Source organism: Megalobrama amblycephala, linkage group LG10 (genome assembly GCF_018812025.1).
Source record: "Megalobrama amblycephala isolate DHTTF-2021 linkage group LG10, ASM1881202v1, whole genome shotgun sequence".
Classification (NCBI taxonomy): domain Eukaryota; kingdom Metazoa; phylum Chordata; class Actinopteri; order Cypriniformes; family Xenocyprididae; genus Megalobrama; species Megalobrama amblycephala.
Genome location: NC_063053.1, coordinates 15,454,465 through 15,476,758, shown reverse-complemented (window position 1 = coordinate 15,476,758; position 22,294 = coordinate 15,454,465). Strand labels below are relative to the sequence as shown.

General features: G+C 37.0%; 1 protein-coding gene across 4 annotated transcripts in view; it reads right to left on the bottom strand.

The window, feature by feature from the left end:
• sertad2b (SERTA domain containing 2b) overlaps positions 1-22,294 on the bottom strand; it is a 44,308-nt gene that overhangs the window by 10,179 nt on the left and 11,835 nt on the right. The window contains exons 1-2 of one of the 4 annotated variants that reach the window (XM_048204834.1): positions 7,845-8,618; positions 665-3,966 (exon numbers count right to left, since the gene is read on the bottom strand). The exons of 1 other annotated variant lie outside the window; for it this stretch is intronic. The gene's annotated coding sequence lies outside the window, so the exon portion shown is untranslated. Of the gene's footprint in view, positions 1-664; positions 3,967-7,844; positions 8,619-22,294 lie in introns of those variants that run through there. 2 more of the 4 variants (XM_048204833.1, XM_048204830.1) reach the window with 2 other exon arrangements.

Below are 22,294 nucleotides of genomic sequence, written 5' to 3'. Positions count from 1 at the left end.
ATCTAAAACAACATACGACCAGCTGGAAAGAAAAACAGGTTACATCTGCCAGAGTTGGATGCACATTCCAAAGCATGCAGTTTACATGCAGAGAACACAAATAATTCATAAGATGCAGATTTACAGTCATATGCCATTTGGTTCAGTTTCAGTAACATTTAGGGCGGACACAGAGTGAATGTTTCAGTTTAAAAAGATATCTGATGTTTAAAACAATAAGGCATGAGATAAAATAAGCCTAAAATTGGAAGTATAACCAATAAAATAAAATAAAATAAAATAGTAACATGGATATGATCACAAATTAGTCATTTAGTTTAACTTCTAAACACCTCCTCTGCTACAGTAAAGGATCAGCAATTACAATTGTAACGTCTATAACGTAACGTCAGACCGAAAGACAAATTTTACAGAAAAGCGTTACAGTAGAGAAGACAATTTCAGGCTGTTTTGAGAGGTTTTTTGGAGGATGAGTAAAAGAAAAGGCTGTAAGAATGACTCAAGTAATAAAAATAGCATCTTACTACGCAGCTAAAAAGTCACTGCAAATTTGGGTTGAGATCTATGAGTATTTCGGAGAGGCAGACACAAATATGACAGTAAATAACAGGCAAAAATCAGTACCACAGAAGTGTTTAGTCATTCGCTATGGCTATAAACTCACCCAGAGTAGCCCTAGAACTGTATGCCATTGTCTGAAGCTTTCAAGAAAGTCTCAAGCAAATAAAGTTTCCCACAGTAATCCACACAGAGGAATGCCACGGCAGCTGAACGCGTCCTTGTGACTCACGCTGAGGAGTGGATACGACTGTCTGCAGCGCTCAAATGCCACTGCCGCCCCACCCTACACATTCCTTCTGATTTTGCCTCTGTCTGCTTCTGCTTCCCTCCATCATTTCACTTTCATCTTCAGTGTAAAAGGTCAAAGTGTGTATCATTCTGCTCCCTAGTACAGAAGTACACTGGCCAGGGAGTTTCTAGGCCTGTTCTGTTCCATTGTCAAAATCACTTCAGTGCACTGAAACATTCACTCCCTAGAAATTCCCAGAATGTGTTGTAAAAGCCAGTACAGATTGGCTGCTCACTATATTCACTTACTGGAAATGTCATCAAAGGACAAGCACAAGTACCAATATACAAAGACAAAAGCTTATTTTCTGTCTTTAAAAGCGAGTTTGTTTGTAATTTATCTGTTTTACCCCACTAACATGCATGAAACTATTATTCAGGAATTAAGAAGATTGAAAAGATAATTTTCACTTTATTTGTCTATTTACTTGTACTGAGGTGCTAACATTTATAGTAGATCCATCTTTTCACACTGAGGACAATTGAGGGACATTTCAAACATTCACTGACGGTCCAGAAGGAAACACGATGCATTAAGAACCAGGGGGTGTAGACTTTGAGATTGAAGATCAAGGTAAATTATACATAATTTGTCTTCTGCAAGCGTCTTCTGTTGCTTCTGAAAGGGCAGTACTAAATGGGGACACAAAAAAAAAAAAGATATTTAAACAAAATAAGAAAAATTTGGACATAATGTTCAAAAGTTGTCAGCCCCCGGCTCTTGATGCATCAGTGATTGTTTCAACCTTTTTTTAATACTTGCGTATGAGTCCCTCAATTGTCCTCAGTGTGAAAAGATGGATCTTTTAGAGACTGGATGGAGAGTGATGCTCAACTTGTCTCTTCAGAATTCCCCAGTGGTGTTCGATTGGGTTCGGATCAGGAGCCACTGAATCACTTTCACCCTGTTCTTCTTCAGAAATCCAACAGTGGCCTTAGATGTGTGTAGGATCAATGTCATGTTGGAAAAGTGCATGGAGAACTAAGAAGGGAACTAAAAAGTATAATGATACCCAACTATAGAGATAGACAATATAAGTGTGGAGACCTTCACCACTACTGTGGCTTCTTGGTTCTCTTGGTTCTTTTACTCCATAAGCTGGTCAGCTGCCTTTACAAGAATTAACTGTTCAACCTGTACTTTGGCTCCTGACCTGGATATACTAACCACAGGAAGAGAACAGAAAGAATGAGGAAAAAGGGGAATATTGAATTCTCCTCAGTAAGAAGTGCTGGGGCAGCACACCGTGTTCCCTCACGCAAAGAGACATTCATAAACAGACAACCTGTCTCCACGCTCCCTAATGCACCAGCGCTGAGCAATGATCCTGAGTGAAAACTCTCCAAGGAGAGGAAAAGACACAACGTCAAAAAATGTCTATAGTGCAAGACAGGCTTTATAGAGTTTGACAAAATGGCTGGCAGAAGCCCACCTTTAAAGGACACTTGCAAAAGAGCAACTTAGTTCCTGGATATGGCTCCAGCCAGTAAGTACGTTTCTGAAACACAGCACCGGATAACGGTGGAATTAGCGTAAAAATGAAGGCAGAGACCTTTCCGGAGGAGAGCTCCGACTGAGTTGTCAGAGCAGAGCCTGGAAATATGTCAGGGCTGCTAGGCAGGCTGTACGTTCTGTTCCAATCCTACACATAACACATACGGCACATGAGGGACCGGGTGTGACGCCGGAGCTTCGGCACTTGGTGTACTGGTGGAGGCAGAGTGAGAGAATGCGGCAGAAAGGATGGTGTGAGCAGGCGAACAAGTGCAGCGGAGAGGATGGAGCACAGAGCGCAGAGTTTTCAGTGATATTATGATCCTGTAACAGGATCTGCACGTTTCCATGCCTGTGCTTCAGAGCTCCCCTCCCCCTTCACCTCCACACAGTGCTATTTCAGATCCGGAGGGTACTGATTCACACAAACACACACTCACACTGTCTCTAGCTCTCAAACACCTGCAGATACAAAAGCACAAACATAGACAAAGTCGAATGTATACTGAGAAACACTGAGATTCACTAATGGCAAGTGGGTGCATCAGATGACAAGCACAAATACAGACATAAATAATTTGCACACACATAAAGGACAACACCAGTCATGAAGCGTGAAAGAGTGATCTGGATGATGCTACTGGAATGGATGATGCTATTTTTCCCCACAGGGATTTAAGAGTCTTTGTTTAAGAGTCATAAGCTATGAACCTAACCAACCAGCTACAAGGTGAATCACAACATTACAAACTTTGATTTAAGGCAAACAAGCATTTGAAAAACAGATAAAAAGACAAAAGAACAAGACTTTTAATTAACGACTTTAATGATGAAGCGAATGACAACTGAATGAAAAATTGCAAAGCATGCATATTATTCATACAAATATTTGTAGAGACACTGTGTAGAGAAAGTGTAAAGACACTGACTCGATTACGTCATTCACAATGCATCATGGGAGTGGGTGGGCACTAAAAGTTGTTTTGGCATGATTTGCTTGTTTTCATTCTTTTTTGCAGAATCATGGGTAATGTGGTTTTCACCAGAAATTCCTCTGTTGAACACAATTATTCTAAAAAAGGCATATCCCATTGATTAACAACCTAGTTTGCACTAGGTCAGTCTTTGAGGGTTTATAAAATAGCATTAAAAAAATTATCTGTGAAGAAAATGATTATTAGTTATGCCACAGCCATTAACAATCACTTGCAATTGTTAGTCAGTTGCACTTAATTAAGGGGAGGGGCATTCACATTCTAGAGATCTCATTAGACAAAAAAAACTGTCTAGTTCAAGATGAGTAATCAATCATTTTAGTCCATTTTCCCAGATTAGAAAAATTAATTAAATTTTAAATAAAAGAGATTTTTGTTAAAAATTAACACATATCAACTAACAGGCACAAAACACAATTTTTCCCTTAACGGGGTCTTTAAAAGCATATGATAAGAGAGGGGAGAGACAGAAAAACACTCAAATCTGTAGTCTTACTGTTATTGTAGAAACATTTTAGATACGTGTTTCACCATCCTCTCCACTTGGGCTCTCTACTTAGTGTAATTTGTTGCAGCGGAAAGTTGGAGTGCAATTTAACGGGAACTCCTGATGAAGGCCCAATGACACTGAACAAACAAGCAAATAAATGAGAAAATGAGACAGACTAAGAAAAACAGGGGAAAAGGCAGTGAGAGAAAAGATAGAAGGAGAGAGAGAGATGTGTGAGACGGTAAACATAGAGCGATTGAGACAGACAGATGGAGAAGGCCCAGACACCACATTCTCACACAGCACTGAGCGAAAGCTGCAGGGGTCAGACAACCGTCTGACATCTTAAAAACTAACAAAATAACATGTCTGTAAAACTGTCGCATGGTGGGTCTGTACTGTACCTCACCCATGCCTGCCTCACGATCTTTACTTCACAGCAAAGTCTTACAATACTAAAGACAGTCAAACAAGCGGACAGATACACAACTGTTGCTGCACTGCTGTTTATTAGACTTTGATCTCAACTGTTTTGCCCAAAATTGAGAAGTAATAAAAGCAAACATCAATAAACAGAAAAATGAGACATGTGGCCATATAAAACGTTAGAGCTGCCTGTCTTTACTTTCAGATAGCTGATGAAAACTCATTCTGCAACTGATGCTCTTCAAATTAGCAGATAAGATGTCTGCAACAGCTTTTTTTGACCACTGTGAGTCATAACTAGTAACGATATGTAAAAAGAGTTACTAATGACTAATTATATAATATATATACACACACACACACACCGAATGTATCAAGAATACAGTAAAAACAGCAATATTGTAAAATATTATTAAAATTTAAAACAACTGTTTTCTATTTTAATCTATTATAAAATTTAATTTATTCCTGTGATGGCAAAGCTGAATTTTTAGCATCTCATTACTCCAGGCTTCAGTGTCACATGATCCTTCAGAAATCATTCTAAGATGCTGATTTGCTGCTCAATAAACATTTCTTATTACTATCAATATGTTTAATTATATATATATATATATATATATATATATATATATATATATATATATATATATATATATATATATATATATATATATATATATATATATATATATATATATATATATATATATATATATAGACATGAATCCTTTTTTAATTTGTGATAATTTTGCACTAATAAGGGACAACACAAACTACGAAAACATATTTTATTATCTAAACAGTTTATACATAGAAAAAAAACTTACATTTTCGATTCATCAAAATATCCAGCATTAGCAGCTATCTGACCTAAACTGGGTTCTAACTGGTTCATTGTATTCTAAACTTAATTGGCAATCAATTGTTGAAGCTATTAAGGTGTGCTGACCCAAAATCTTTTACAAACCTGGGCCAAGTTTAAACCAGTAACCAGGCATCACAGCTGGCAAAGGGGTATGTCTGACTTTGACATGTATATATTGCCATTATTATGTAATCAAAATGAAAATTATTATTGCTGGTCTTCAATGATAATGTCAAGTTACTTTAATGTATTTGCACCAAAAAATTATAAGGATTTATGCTGACATTGTCCAAAACCACAGTTTGCCAGGGGTGTTTCCAAATTTTTGGAGGGCAGTATATATATATATATATATATATATATATATATATATATATATATATATATATATAAAGCATAAAAGTGATAAAACTTTATGGAAGTCACTCATAAATGAAGTATGGGCTGGAGTGGGTGAGACTTCAGAGTAGGCAGAGCTGCGGGTCTCAGAGACCAGCAAAGAGGCGACACACTCTGAGAAACTTCTTTACGTCAGCAAGAGAAACAAGACAACCCACATTACAGATTTCCACAGGCAATGAATGTTGCAAATCACTGTATTACGCACTCATATACATACTTTTTAAATTACATTGGAGATGTTCACTTTGTTGGACAACTTTGTCCATACATTAAGGAAGGATGTATGAAAGCTTTGCACTTATTTTAACAGAAAATACTCAGTAGTTTGGCACTAAAATTATTCCCTAAAAAAATACCACAGTTTTTGGAGTACCCTAAACTGTGCTGTAATATATACTAAACAAAAACACCAAAAAAAAAAAATATATGTGCAATATACACGAGGAAAGATAAAAGCTTCCCTTGAACTTCTCCTAAATGTCAGAGTCCTGTTAAAAAACAGCTAAACAGTAGCATAGAGAGGAACGCAATTCAAACCGGTTTGACCAGAGGGGCAGAAGTCTTAGAGCACTATGTGAAGGCGTAAGATAGGCGCACACACACCATTTAAACGAAAATAAAACTCAAGCAACAGGTGACGTGAAATGAAACTATAATAAACAGTAATTATTAGTCTTCCTTCTTTTCATTACTAGTCCTCCTCACTACTAATCAGTTAGTGTCATATCTCATTTTAAGAGACTAGATTGTAAAACAAGCTATTTTATTTGCAACTGAAATAGCAATATATAACTGAAACTTATAGGATATCCTCTCTGGAACAATATCTAATTCACAACACTAACTAATAATACTAACTTTGCAGCATAAACTCTTTAGGAAATATATCAATATATATAATGGCAAAGAATAACTTTGTCCACTCGCACAACACTATAAAAGTCAAAAAGCTGAAATTCTCTGGACCTTCAATACACCCACTATATGTGGCATTTATGATTAATTGAGGGACAAAACCTCATTTTACTTCTGTGACTGTTGCAGGAAGGAAGTGCACATTTAAAGATGACACAGAGAGTACAACATGTAAATGTCAGGTTTTTTGTTTAAAGGAAATAAGACAGCAATACGATGAGCAGACTGACGAAAGCAGGGGTTGTAATCTACTTTGCTTAATGTGAACCGTGCATTCACTAGAAAATCCAACTGGACCTTGATCCTCTGAATTTACTGAGTGTGTGCGTGTGTGTGCGTGCATGTGAGTTATTCGGACTTTGAATGCCAGTGTGTCTGACAAGGATAGCAACTGCAAAATAAGTGCAGCTCTGAGTCGCCACAGATTCACAGACGTCTTTACAATAAAAGATAAAAAATAATCAGTTTAAGTTAGTATTTTTCACTACATTGTGATGAATTTATCACTGCAGGTTGTGACTTAAGATTTTACTTTAAAAAATAAACTTCAGTTTAACTCTGCAGGTTTTTTTTACAGTGTTAGTTTAAAGCAAATTTTTGAAAACCAAAACGAACAACTTTGCTCACACACCGAGACATATAGACACTGTCCTTCAATCCCCTCACTGCCATTTTCCAGCATGTGAATTTGTTCCATGACGACCAGATACATTTTTCTTAAATCAGATGCCAAATAAAATTGTGTCCAAACTATTCAATGAAAATTTACCGTCTAATCAAAACCAAAAAGTCAATTTACAAGCAACAAAGAAGTGAACATGCAAGCCTCAAATACACAATGAGGCTGTGAAAATAATCATATTAATATCTTTGTTTTCATTCATTTAACCTGTCACAATAATTTCAGAGTTACAACTTCAATAGCAGTTAAAAGTGGTTGAAAGGTGCAATGAACAGGCTGTCACTTTGATTTTACCTAAAAATAAATAAATAAATAAATAAAATAAATAAACTTTACAGTTAGTTACAGTAAGGCCCAACATCATGTTTTATCGGTTTCAGTTTAAAGTGTCTGTCTGGTTCTGGACCTCTGTCCCAGAGCTGAACTCTTTAGCCAGTTGTATCTGTATCTTTAATATCAGTAAAACAGAGCGCAAGCATAAACATTTAGAAACATTAAGATGTTTAATTTGATTAAACTAACGACTCGGTTCGGCTACAGAGCGGTTCTGCCTTGGGTTGCGACATGCTTCTGAACTTTCCGAAGATCGCACCGACCGCCAGACAACAATGCACGAATACATGTATGACTGTTGCCTCTGCTATGTGCAACATCAGTGACGCCGCAGCGTTTCCACGCCACTTACATGATCTCAGTTATTTATGAATAAGCCGCACGCTTACCTCGTCTACTTCAAGTGGAGGAATAAATTGAAGCATCGGGATGGATCTTTGTTTTATTGTTGACAGTCGGTACCGATAAAACTCTCGCAGCTGATGAGGAAGGTCGGCAGTGAGTTTGTGGAGAGAGAAAAGGACGGCAGACTATCCGCGAGCCCGGAGTCAGTCACTATGACCGACAATCGCCTTCGAAAGCGAATGACGTCGAGTGAGACTTGTGCTCGACTACACAGAGCCTGGCCTCGGAAAAGTCCAACCCCTACACACGCAAGCACACCCTCCACGCGTCCACCCACTAACTCTCGGGCTGTGTCTCAAAACCTAGCGTGCTGCCTACCTAGATAGCCTCACGGGCGCATTGCGTGAGTTGAACTGACGCCGAACGCGTTAGGTGAAGCAGGCAGCTCAATAGGTTTCGAGACACAGCCTTTGTCTCTCTACATAGCACATAGGCACATTATAAATAAGACTGACAAAAGTTCTTGTAGTCTACATGTCTTTTTTTCTTCTGAACCTAACAGGGCCCGAAGCTTTGGTCAGTGAATGCAGGCACTTTGTCTGCAGAAAATGTTAATGGCTACTTCAGGAGATCAAACTAAATTTCATGTGGTTTGATTTACTTTTCTTTAGGGGGTTGTGGTTTTTAACTCAAATTTGTGACAGTTTAAAACAGATGTGTGATTTTAGCAATTATCTTGAAATAAACATTATATAAAATATACACAAATAAAAAAACTACACAAGAATGGGTAATGGGATTACAATTTTAGCTTAAAGGTGCCCTAGAATTAAAAATTGAATTTATCTTGGCATAGTTGAATAACAAGAGTTCAGTACATGGAAATGACATACAGTGAGTCTCAAACTCCATTGTTTCCTCCTTCTTATGTAAATCTCATTTGTTTAAAAGACCTCCGAAGAACAGGCGAATCTCAACATAACACCGACTGTTATGTAACAGTCGGGATCATTAATAGCCTATGTACGCCCCCAATATTTGCATATCAAGGCATTAGACAAGCCAGTATTAACGTCTGGATGTGCACAGCTGAATCATCAGACTAGGTAAGCAAGCAAGAACAACAGCGAAAAATGGCAGATGGAGCAATAATAACTGACATGATCCATGATAACATGATATTTTTAGTGATATTTGTAAACTGTCTTTCTAAATGTTTCATTAGCATGTTGCTAATGTACTGTTAAATGTGGTTAAAGTTACCATCGTTTCTTACTGTATTCACGGAGACAAGAGAGCCGTCGTTATTTTCATTATTAAATACTTGCAGTCTGTATAATTCATAAACACATCTTCATTCTTTATAAATCTCTCCAACAGTGTAGCATTAGCCGTTAGCCACAGAGCACAGCCTCAAACTCATTCAGAATCAAATGTAAACGTCCAAATAAATACAATACTCACATAATCCGATGTACGCATGCAGCATGCATGACGAACACTTTGTAAAGATCCATTTTGAGGGTTATATTAGCTGTGTGAATTTTGTTTATGCTGTTAAAGGCAAGCGGGAGCTCCGTGGGCGGGGGAGCGCCAGATTTAAAGGGGCAGCAGCATTGGCTCATATTTAATGATGCCCCAAAATAGGCAGTTAAAAAAATTAATTTAAAAAAATCTATGGGGTATTTTGAAGTTGAAGGTTGAGCATGAGGAATGCAGTCAACACTACAGTTTGTATTAAAATTGAGAACATGAAATGAGATTATTTACTTGTCTTCCCACCATGCTGTAAAGTTCAAATGATGCTTCACAATTTCAGTTCAATTTATTGTCATTGAGCAAAGTATGAATACAGTTAATATCCAACAAGGATGCAGAAGGAATGTTAAATTTTTTGTAATGGTAGTCATGCGTTAAAAAGGTTTTGCACAAAATGAGGGAAACTGCTAAACATTGCATATTGATCATTAAAATTAGTTTTTTTTAAGTAAATAAATATTAATTATCTATATAAATTCAACAGATGCTTTAATGCTTTTAGTGTACTGTCATGCAAATGGTTAAGGCTAATAAAACAAAATGTTCTTAAGTAGATTTCATGTAATGAAAAAGGGTTTCTTTGTAAATAGAGTAATATGCATGCATGACTCCAGCTGCATATACTGTATGACCTTACTGATGATGTTCTTATAGAGGCCTCAAGCTATCAAACTGCCACCACATGGCAAGGACAAGCACTGCATGGTTCATGACTGCCTTATACTGTATTCCTGTACATTCGAACTCCAGCTGTATATTAACAGATAAAACCCAGACAGTTAAATTAAACAATATAATTCAAATGTATAACAAACAGCTCAAATGCATAAAGCATTTTCACAAATATGTTGCCAACCTTGTTCACACTGTCAATTCTGCCAGGAGAATAACATACAACATGAAAGAGAATATAATATCTGATTCAAAAAAATCATCCTTTCTGTAAACATTTAAAACTGGCTAAATGATTGCTTTGCCAGATATAAATACACATCATTTTAAACTGGACACAAGACGACATATGAGATCATAAAAGTGGCACACTTGTTTTAAGCAATGCATCATCCAAGAATAAAATGCTTCACTGTCTGCTCTTATTTTTAGACGTGATCCACTGTATTTATGTGGCAATTAAGTATTATTTCCAAAATAAATACGCAATCCAAAACACATAAATAAACTCTCTGAGGGAACCAACTAACACTGTTTGCACAGTTCAGCAATGTAGTGTGATTTATTGCTACCACTGCAATAACACAGGGCACGTATACAGTACACCATTCATGTACCATTGCTAGTGTATTTGACGGGCACAACACTCACCTATTTTAAGTTTCAGCCACTTTAGGATATTGCCTGTCTGAATGTTGAACAAAGCCTTGCATACTGTACAAACAACAACAAAATATACACAGTGAATTGCACAAAACTAAAGATGACCTATTATGCCCTTTTACAAAGTCTTGATTTTGTTTTTAGGGCTTACTAGAATAGGTTTTCATGTTTGAATTTTCAAAAAACACATTATATTTCACACATTTTACATTGTTGCAGCACCTCTCTTCCCAATTTGTCAGTAACGCTCTGGGGTGCGTTTCCCGAAAGCATCATTAGCCAACTATGGTCGTAAGTCCCATTGAACTCTACTGGTAATGACGGAACTTGTGACCATAGTTCGCTTTGGGAAACGCACCCCTGTTTATTTCCTGCCTCTATGAAGCCCCTCCTTCTGTAAAGCGCACTGTGCTCTGATTCGTCGGCTGGATCAGTGTGTTGTGATAGGTCAACTCTTTCAGTAATGTCAAACTCCTTACCATAACAGCTATTTTCATCACACTACTAATGCAATTCAGGCCTTTTTTGTGTGCGTGTGTGTGTGTGTGTGTGTGTGTGTGTGTGTGTGTGTGTGTGTGTGTGTGTGTGTGTGTGTGTAAGCTTTGGGCAGGAATTATTTAAATGAGGTATATTGTTACTTACACGGTCAGAAAACTGAAGACTACAATTTTCAGGGAATTCAGAAACAGTGCTTACTGATATAGTGAATCAACCTCTTGATTTACTATATCAGGACTTTGTGCTTTTTAACTTTGCAGACCTTTTTCATGTTCAAACAGCAACATTTCACTGAAGAAAATGTAAAAAGCATAATAGCTCCTCATCTAAAGTCACATCTCACACTTCACTATAGCTACAGCCCTCAAATATCCCACACAAAAACATCACTGGAGTAGATGTGAGACAAAAAAGCAGCGGTGTGAATCCATGTTCCTCTGCCTATCTCTGAGTTGTTATAAATGAGGAGGAGAGTGCTGAGCAGAAGGGTGGTTCTAAATAAAGATTTCAGGTCAAAAACAGGAAATGGCTCAGTGAGCAGTCGAGGTAGGACGGAGAAGTGCTGGCCACTGGGCGGCATCTACAACATCCCCTTTGTTCCCCCACACTGCAAGCAAGGAAACACAGCCCGTTCCATTTCTCTCTCTCCCCCTCTGTTTCTGTCTCCCTGTGTCTCTCTTTCTCCCCTCCCTTTCTCTCTCTCCGGATCTCTCCTGCCTTCATTTGCGAAACCTGTCTTATACATTGTGACAGTGTATGATCATTTGCTGTGGGAACCTCCCAACAATTGCCCCTTCAGCAGGAGCTCTGAACATGGCACGAACAGTGTGGGCATCCATTCAAAAAAACCATATGAGTCACTACCAAATAATGAGCAATTGCTTTACTTCCTGGACTAATCCTTCTACGATGTGCAAGTCTTTCATATTTAAGATGAGAAACAAAAAAAATCTGACATTTTTGCATTACATACACATGAATATGTGCACTGTAAAAAAAAAAAAAAAAAAAAAAAAAAAATTACCGGTAAAAGACAAAAAAAAAAACTGTAATAAATCTAATGGGACATTTAATGTCATTTTACAGTAAAATACTATTAAATTAAATTACAGTTTTTAGAAGTGAAAAATAACAGGTCGTTTATAATTTACAGTAAAAAAAAAAGTAAATTGACAGTCCCAGAATTCCCTGTGTGACACTTGTTTTTTATTGAAATAACTGTTTCTTAGTTTTTTCTTATCAGTTATGGGTTTTATAATCTTATGTTGTTAAATTAATTTTTATTACATTATTTTAGTGTTGTGTGTTACCATGATTGTGTTTATTTGTGTGCATGACACAGTGTACCTTCTACATATTAATATTTACCTCAGCTTGTGGAAAAGCTTGTGAGGAGCTTTGATTCAACATGTGGCTTTCCCATTACGCCTGTGTTTTTTGGTGGTTGTACGTATATTATAAAAGGTATATAAAACAGAGTTAGTACTTCAGTAGGTTGGTATTTTAACTATATCAGTTAAAGGGTTAGTTCACCCAAAAATGAAAATTATGTCATTAATGACTCACCCTCATGTCGTTCCAAACCCGTAAGACCTCCATTCATCTTTGGAACACAGTTTAAGATATTTTAGATTTAGTCTGAGAGCTTTCTGTCCCTCCATTGAAAATGTATGTACGGTATACTGTCCATGTCCAGAAAGGTAATAAAAACATCATCAAAGTAGTCCATGTGACATCAGTGGGTTAGTTGGAATTTTTTGAAGCATCGAAAATACATTTTGGTCCAAAAATAACAAAAACTACAACTTTATTCAGCATTGTCTTCTCTTCCGGAATCCTTTCCATTGAATTGATTCCATTGAATTGATTCCATTGAATCCTTTCATCTGTTGCCGTTGGTAATGCACTTTTACGTGGTTGTTTTTGCCGATTAGGACATCCGCGACATGCACACTTACGCACCATTTTACAAAAATATAGCAATACCAAAATACAAACAATGTAGAATAGCTTGAATACAGCGTGCGTCTTCCTCAGACTGTAAACGAAGCTCGGGCGCACCGGATAACACGTCAGCAGCGTCTTGCATCAGCAGCGTCACTGCGGAGTCGTGAACCCGGATTGACAACAGATCCGGAAGAGAATACAATGCTGAATAAAGTCGTAGTTTTTGTTATTTTTGGACCAATATGTATTTTCGTTCGATGCTTCAAAATTTCGCAGATGTCCTAATCGCCAAAAACAACCATGGCGACGTAAAAGTGCAATACCAACGCCGACAGATGAAAGGACTCAATGGAATCAATTCAATGGAATCAATTCAATGGAAAGGATTCCAGAAGAGAATACAATGCTGAATAAAGTCGTAGTTTTTGTTATTTTTGGACCAAAATGTATTTTCGATGCTTCAACAAATTCTAACTAACCCACTGATGTCACATGGACTACTTTGATGATGTTTTTATTACCTTTCTGGACATGGACAGTCTACCGTACATACATTTTCAATGGAGGGACAGAAAGCTCTCGGACTAAATCTAAAATATCTTAAACTGTGTTCCGAAGATGAATGGAGGTCTTACGGGTTTGGAACGACATGAGGGTGAGTCATTAATGACATAATTTTCATTTTTGGGTGAACTAACCCTTTAATGAAATGCAGGTTTTTACTGTAAATTTCACTTTTTTTTCAAGGGAAGTATCAAGGGAAAAAAGTGAAACCTCTGTGATCATTTACTTACCTTTATGTCATTCTTATCCCTATGTCTTTCTTTCTTTTGTGGAACTGAAGATCTGTTTTTGTCCATATAATGAAAGTCAATGGGGTCCAAAACAACACTGGACCCTACTGACTTTCCTTGTATGGACCAAAAACAAACAAAAAAACAAATTCTGATTATCTCCTTTATGGTTCCGGAGGAATGTTTTAATACTTCCTATAACTAATGGAGGAAGCTCCCGCTTTTTGGTGTTCGCACCGCAGAAACTGGGAATGATTTTAGTTATAGGTACACCTTTTTGGAGGACTAAGGCTGTTTCTCAATTCCAAGTCTAGGGAATCTATTATGGGAGAAAGAAGAGTAAAGCTTACAGGCTTCTGTACTGTCTTCTGGGATTTCTAACGGTTCGATTCTCTCAAGTCTGCATTTGATGCATCCTCGATATCAAGAACACATCTGGGTACTTCCATGCGTCCTCTGTACTTGCGTTCTTGAGTACTGGAATTGAACTTTTGATGATGACTTAGTACGAGGCGCAAGATCACTTAAGAATGCATATTTAGAAGCCTAAATTAGCTCCTACTTCAGAGTAGGGTGTAACCCTGAACAATATGAACTACCAGTGACGTAAGTGTACGTTGTCCGAACGTATACCATAAGAAACACCGGCACTCGCCATTTTTAACACAGTTTACATATAGTTACTCCAGGAACACGAAAAACAGCGATAGATGAGCGACAGGTAAATGCTTGTCTGTGGCGTTGTGTTCTTTTCTCAGACTCAATGATATGTAGCACTAAGTTGTCGTAGGAGATTTAGTCTCTTAGCCCACTTTTTTGTTCTTTCAAATGCATAATTTATACATCCCAGCTCTGTTATCACAAAACCCACGAAACACAACAAAAACACAGCTCCAATCGCTGTCGGCCCTCTTAAGTCACTTCAGAGTTCCTACTGGTGGTGCAAATGCAACCAGGAAAATGGCCCTAGGGAAAAAATTGTTCTCAGGGGACTGCCCTTGGCTATAACTAACCAGTACAAAAGCCCCTAAAGACACAGGTTTGCAATGACATGAGGCTGAGTAAATACTGCCAGAAGTTTAATTTATGTGTGAACTGTCCCTTTACGTGAAAAGCAGCAGATCAACAGGTCATGCCTGACCTAAGTAAATGTAAAGCATTTTAGTCCATGATATGATGACAGATATTTGGTGTTGATAACACCAAAAGTGGTGTGAAATCATTCTGCTCTATTACACACAGTTATGCAAACAAAAGAGCCTCTTGATTGCAGTGCTGTTAATTACAGGCCTCTTTAGGGTCCAAGTGACACAGACACAGAGTTTTGGTGCCAGCAGAAACGGCCCTGACTAAACTGCTGCTAAACCCTCCTTTCTACACCACAGTCCACTCCACTCCTCCTCTACACTCTGTCGAGTACCCTTGGCACGTCTGTCTCCCTCATTATCTAATTTGGCTCATTATTATGCAGACACACTTCAGCAGGGGGTGCTCCCTCATCTTAACGCCATAACTGATTGGAGCCATCGATAAATAGCTACTTATATCAGTGGCCTGGAAGAATGGGCGATATACACCACCATTCAAAAGTTTTGCATATTGTTCCTTGTCTTGTTATTCATAAATATGAGCATGTTAAAACATGCTTTCATAGCACTGGAATTTAAAAAGTACTATTCATTTCTCCAAAACAGAAAAAAAAAAAGATCAGTTCCAATAGTTGGCTTCAGTGAATCAATTTAGAACCGATTCAATGATTCATCATCACTCAAAATGTTCTGTGTGATTGTTCATATATTAAAATATTTTGTTAAAAAATATATGCAAGTAAATATTGCTGTTTAATACCAAGCATTTGTATATAGATGCATATAAATTAAAATAAAAAAACAAAAACCTTTTAAACCTTGATTCATTTAGTGTAAAACTAAGATTAGATTTAATTGTTTTACTTATTTAAAGATTGTTGGCCATAATGGGTGTTTGGTTGAAATGATGTTTCCACCGAATGCAAAGAAATTTTTTTTTCTAAAAAACATTTCTTGGGAGATTTTCTAGAGTATATTGCCCAGCATTGTGGCCAAGGAAGTTGAGAAGTTAAAGCCGGTCTGAAATCTGATTCCCTTTTTGTTCCTCATTTATTTATTATTTGCCGTGGTCAGCCCATGTGTGAGGTGCACCATGTGCCAGGCCGCCGGACAAGCATGGCATGATTCTTCCCCTGTGAATCCAGCTGCCCACTTTCCCAATGGCCAACATTATAGCATTTCTCTACTGCGCCACCTCCACATAAGAATCACTCAGACCCTCACGCCAAACCTCCTCTTACTGCATACATGTGTGAAGCAATTCTACAAATCTTGAGTCATGCAACATTTCAGAAAGAGAAATCACGAGGGAAAACCAGGAGATATGAGAGTGTGTGTAACACTCTTGCCTTGCAGATAGTGGGCAGGTAAAGAAAAGAGGACAAGATAAAGAGTGGAAACACAAAGAAAACAGATATTTAATTATACAGATCATCTTAACATGAGCAAGAGGGGGAATTTACAAGTAAGCCTACTAGCAATTTGCTGATAACAGTTATTTTGAAATAAGCAGAAAATGTGATAGCTTGATAACAATCATCATCTCAATAGCAAGGGAACAGAAGATAAATGAAAAAGGGTTATTTTAAGTCATCCATCACTGCTCTCCCTAAGGTGCTATGTATTAAGGCAAAGAAAAACAGGCTGTGCTATGAAGCATGCTGTGCTTTACGAAAAAAAAAAAAAAATGAACGAACGCCGAACTTTGTGTACACACGCTTGTGTTTTATCCCATTTCCATGGTGATTATGTAGAACAATATTGATATAACACAGGGTTTTCCTACCCTCCTCCAGACATTAATAGGTTTGCACGTCTCACATGAACATATGCTCACATAAATACACTTACACACCCCGGCTGGAGCAAAACCAATGCAGTGATGGTTGTGGTTTTGGAAGTGGACTCCATATATGACAGGACATCATACATCATGCTGTTTTTCTTTTTCATTCTGTGACTCTCCTGGCTGGCGCTGGAGAACTTCAAAACGCTCAAGATGTGTTTATTGGGAGCCAAATTTTTGAGTGGACACAAAGACCAAGAACGAGCGGAAAGGTCTTACATTAAAGGCATAAACTTTTGGCACAGAGTATCCTCAATAAAATACTGCAGGAAAAGGAAGATATTTCATTAAAGGCTGGTGCCACGACTAAAACGAAATTCTCTATGGGAGGATAAAAAGATAATAATTCAACAGAAATATGAAGTAAAAGGGTCAATGTCATTCTTTTGTCCGCATCTACTGATTTATTCACAAATACTTTAAAAAAATATAACTAATGAGTTCTATGATGAGTATATTTTTATTTTAATAAATAAATTGAATAATTTTAAAATATCAAATAATTTGTCCTGAAATCATAATAAAGAAAAATCCTCATTATAAAGATGAAATTCATGAAAAGAAAACCATGTTAAGAAGTTGGGTATAATTTTTTAATTATTATTTCTTAGAAAATGCAGAAAAACAACATAAAACAGGAAACTATATCATAAAGTTAAAGTCAGAGTTAATCTTAACATATCAAATAATTTTTCGACAAGGCAAAGTAACTCATGTGGTGCAATTCACCCAAAACATATATATACACTGATATTTATGAATTAATAATTCATGATATTTGATAAATGTTTTACTTTGAAAAATTTTAAAACTTTATTGAAAATAATAATTAAGATGTGTACATTCACATGTATTCAAGGTGTAAGGAAAATACTTTTTACTTGATATGGCTACACCACATAAAATATTACATTTCCCATCATCACATTTAAATTTGTCTTGGTCTAAAATGATAATAAAAAAAAAAAAACACATATACTGTATGACGTGCACATTTCTAAGAACTTGATTGTTTTTTTACCGTAAATTTTACTGGGATTTTTTTTTATAGTGTAGATTTTTATAGGTTTTTGTTGTTGTGGACACTCTTATTTGTCACTGGTGCGTTCAGTGTTTGTGAGTATGTCCACTGGCGCCAACAAAAAACTTTATCACGTGTGCATGTGAGTAATCTGCCATAATGTCTGTAAATAAAAGCATAATTACATGGGCGAGTACGAAAAACTGAGCAAGTCTTTCTTGTGTGTGTCTGTACACTTAATGCTCAATGAATTATTACATTCCTAGTGTGCTATTCATAGACTCACGACTAATGTAACAGTACCAAACCCATGTTGGGAGAGACAATAATTGCAGAAAAACAGGTACGTTTGTAGAGTGGTCAGGTCACACTTGACGGCAAACATTCCCCTATCATGAATTGCTTTTTTTTTTTTTCTCAGGCTGACTAATTCAATAAACATTCCAGCATTGGACATTGCACCATCTACAAATAGTGAAACTTCTTCTCTAAACATATCTTATATCGGTCTTCCTCACATCAAGCAGTTGTTTGATGGGGTACAGTTGACAACCCACAGCACCACTGATTAAAAAAAGCATGAATCTATGAATATTAGTCATAGCTGAAGATGGCCTGAGTCATAAAAGAACATGTTTTCACCAACATGGCAAGAGTTTTATGCTACATGGCTTCGAACTAAAAGACATGATAGAAGAAAAGAAAAACAGCAGGTTTTAAATGAAAAAGATCAAATGTCTTGATGAAAAACAACTCCTAGCAAAAAGCAATCATTTTGGTATTTAGGGCTTCTGCATGCCAGCACCTCCGTATTCAACATGTCTCTTGTGTTTTCAAAATTGTGGGCTCCTAAAGAATGTCTCAAATCCCAATTTCCATGTTCTTCTTTTTTCCCCCATTTAATTTTGGTATTTTGTGGTCAACTGCTTCAGTTATTTTAGTTTCTGTTTACTTGCTGAAAACACTACAGCATTTGTTGCTGTGTCTGCTCTCTCTGAAATGGCCTGTTGAAGAGAATGAAGCCACAGATGTCAGTAAGAACATCAAACACAGAAAAATGAAAGGCACCAGAGTGCTTAGGATTGTGGGTAATGAAATGATTAGACAACCCTGGACCAAAGCCACTGCTGATATATGTCACTTGGGATAAGAGCTCCACCAATAATCACTGATCACGGTGTGATGCTTTCATACCAGTATCAATATTAGCCAAATTCAGAGTTTCATGACCCAATTTATGTCTTCTAAAAAAAAGAAATATGACACAATTTCATATTTGTAGTCCAGACTCCCCTGAGCCAAGCCATTATGGGTACATTGTTCAGCCTGGTCAATGTGGCAGTTGGAGGAGCACAGTGGAGTGAACTTTGTGGTGGGTGCGTATGGAGAGACTGTTTACAATGGATGGAGGAAGACCCCTATGGAGAGAGTTTGCTGCTCCAATAACTAAAGTCCAGACTTACCACAACAAAAACACAACATTAAGGTCACCAAGAACACTTTTCTGGACATTTATGTTTTACTTTTTGCAAAACATGCAAAAAAAGTGCAAAAATTGTACCTTCAGGGGCACAACAGTTTGTCACTGAGGCTGAACCCTTATAGGGACAACTTTGCACCTTGTATACAATTTAAAGGTTTATTGTAGAACCTTAAGAGTACATTTGGTTCGGTATGTTTTCGGTACAGCAGAGGGAAAATATTAAATTGAGTTTCTTTTTTATTAAACAGTGATTTACTGAAAAAACTATGGTGCTGTCTTTAAATTAAATGCAAAATATTTTAGCAAAATGTAAATTTAATCAGAATTATTGTGCTCTCTTAGTCTGTTAGATGTACATGCATGCTGGCACTTTGTCAGTAAAGTTTAACAGAGACTCATTTGCTGTCAGGACAAACCTTTATGCAAAATGTAAATACTGGACTTTCTAACATTTATAGATAATGACATAACTGTAAGACATAGGTAATGGGCTGAGGAAAGCAGGTCTCAAATGCATTAAGCAGCATACGCATCTGACAGGAGGTGTATCACTGCACAAAAATATCAGTAGTATGTTCAAGTTGTAGTCAGGTGACTATAGTATAGCATGGTATAATTTTATTTAATGCCATGTCAGCATCTGAGGCTATTTTCATGGCAAAAACTCAATTTAAAAATACAAATATCAAATAAATACAATAAAAACCAAGCAAACAAACACAGCAAATCAGGTGACAATAGAAAACACATTCTGTGAATATTCACTGCACAAAAATTCAATGTAAACACACAAGCTTCAAGTTTAGAACTGTTAAATCCTTCAAAATAAAAGCCTCTTTGCAGAGCCTGATAATATGAGAGGTTCACATTAACAATCAGCAATAAAATGTGCAGCTCAAAGTTGGAGTGAAATTATCTTACAACCATTATTGGGATTATTATATTCATGTAAAAGATGAATTTTCAGCATCATTACTTCAGTCTTCAGTGTCACATGATTCTTCAGAAATCATTCTAATATGCTGATTTGGTGCACAAGAAACATTTATTATTACTAGCTGTGTTGCTTAATGTTTTTGTGGAAAGCGTGATAATTTTTTTCAAGATTCTTTGATGTCTAGAAAGTTCAAAAGATATAAATATTTTGCAACATTATAAATGTCTTTGCTGTCACTTTTGATCAATTTAATTCATCCTTCCTTGATGAATAAAATAATTAATTTCTTAAAAAAAAAAAAAAAATCTTATAAATCTCACCCCAAACTTTTGAATGGCAGTGTATATATGCCTTTAACTCTCTATGTCTCGTTCCATTTCTGTGACTACATTTCCCAGCATCCTCTTCAACACAAAGCCATATGAACTAATTTGCTTCAGCAGTCACTTTTTTTGTACTAATTGCACTCACTTACACAGTGATTACCTGACCTTCATAAGAGCACTAATGCCTCCTTCTGTTAATATCAGCCTCCTTTTCCCTTTCTTTTTCCCCTCTCCCTGGTACAGACAGACACACAAAACAGCTTAATGTGTGTGTGTGTGTGTGTGTGTGTGTGTGTGTATCTGTGTATGTGCCTCAGGGCTTCTCCGACAGAGTGAAAGAGAAAAGCTTTGGCCATCACAGCTGTTCCCAATGCTTTAGTCCCCATTGCTCAGCAACAGAGAACAAAACAAAAGCACATCCCTCCCCTCCAACCCTTTCCATCTCCTCCCATCCTCTCCAGCACCACTGCCACATTACAAACTGTTCGCTCTACCCCTGCTCACACACACACACACACACACACACACACACACACACACACCCCTTCTGTCCTCATACCCTCACCCCTCCCACCATCCTCACACACAAACACCAAGTCCTTTGTCCACATTCACTTGGCAAAATATATATATTCTGCACTAACAGTGATTAGGAGTCTAGCCAGAAAAGTAGTAGGAACAAGTCATGTTCTGCTGAAGCAAACCAATAACTAAACAAATCAAAGTAAATCTCCATTCCAACTTATTTTTCTTGCTGTTGTGGTTCACTTGCTGAATAACTTAATTAGGTAAACACATTGTCACAGGTCTAATCTGCCAACATAATTTTGGGAAACAAAGACTGAATATATGAGGCTAAAAGAAACATACACTTTTATGTGGACTACGTCCCGACAAAATGTGTAGACCCAGGCTAAATGTAAACACTGAGAGCATTATTTTAACTGACATGGTAAATATAACATTGGCTTGAAACATTGAAGGCATTTTTAAGGTATCTTGCCCTCCTTAATGCAGACATATTGCTAGTCACACAAGATACAGTGAGAAGGAGGCCCAGACACAAATATATAAGGGGTCCAAACTTGGCCAATATTAGTTTAATAAATAAAAAAAATGTATAATATCAACTGTTAAGGTACTAATATATTGTGCGTGCATTGTAGGGGTGTGTGATATTGACCTATTGACCAAAAAAAAAAAAAAAAAAAAAATCTCGATATTGAAATATGAAATGATTATTAAATAAAAGGAGATGATACTTTAAATATGAAACTAAAACTGGCAATAGGTTTCGCAGATTCATTCAAACGGCTGATTCATTCAGGAACGAAGCAAGTGGCTTTGGTCATTGAATCATCGACTTAAGGCCCCGGTATACTTCAAATGTAATCGAAGAACGAACTGATGTGACGTCATTTCGAACAAAATCAGGCCAAAGTGAAGTTCATTTTGTGTTCTTTTTGGAAGTTCGAAACGGCTTGCCAAAGCGAACTTTCAGGAAAAGTTCACTCCAGCTGCAAAACACCTTCATGCCACCATAGAGTGCCTCAGGGATGACGCATTTTTGTAGGCAAAATCCGGAAGCGAGTTAGCATTTTAGGACTTCTGGTTCCAACGCCGTCAAGTCTATGGGTTTTTTGAATGGGTTTTTGCTAAATCGCCTGAAATAAGGTCTGT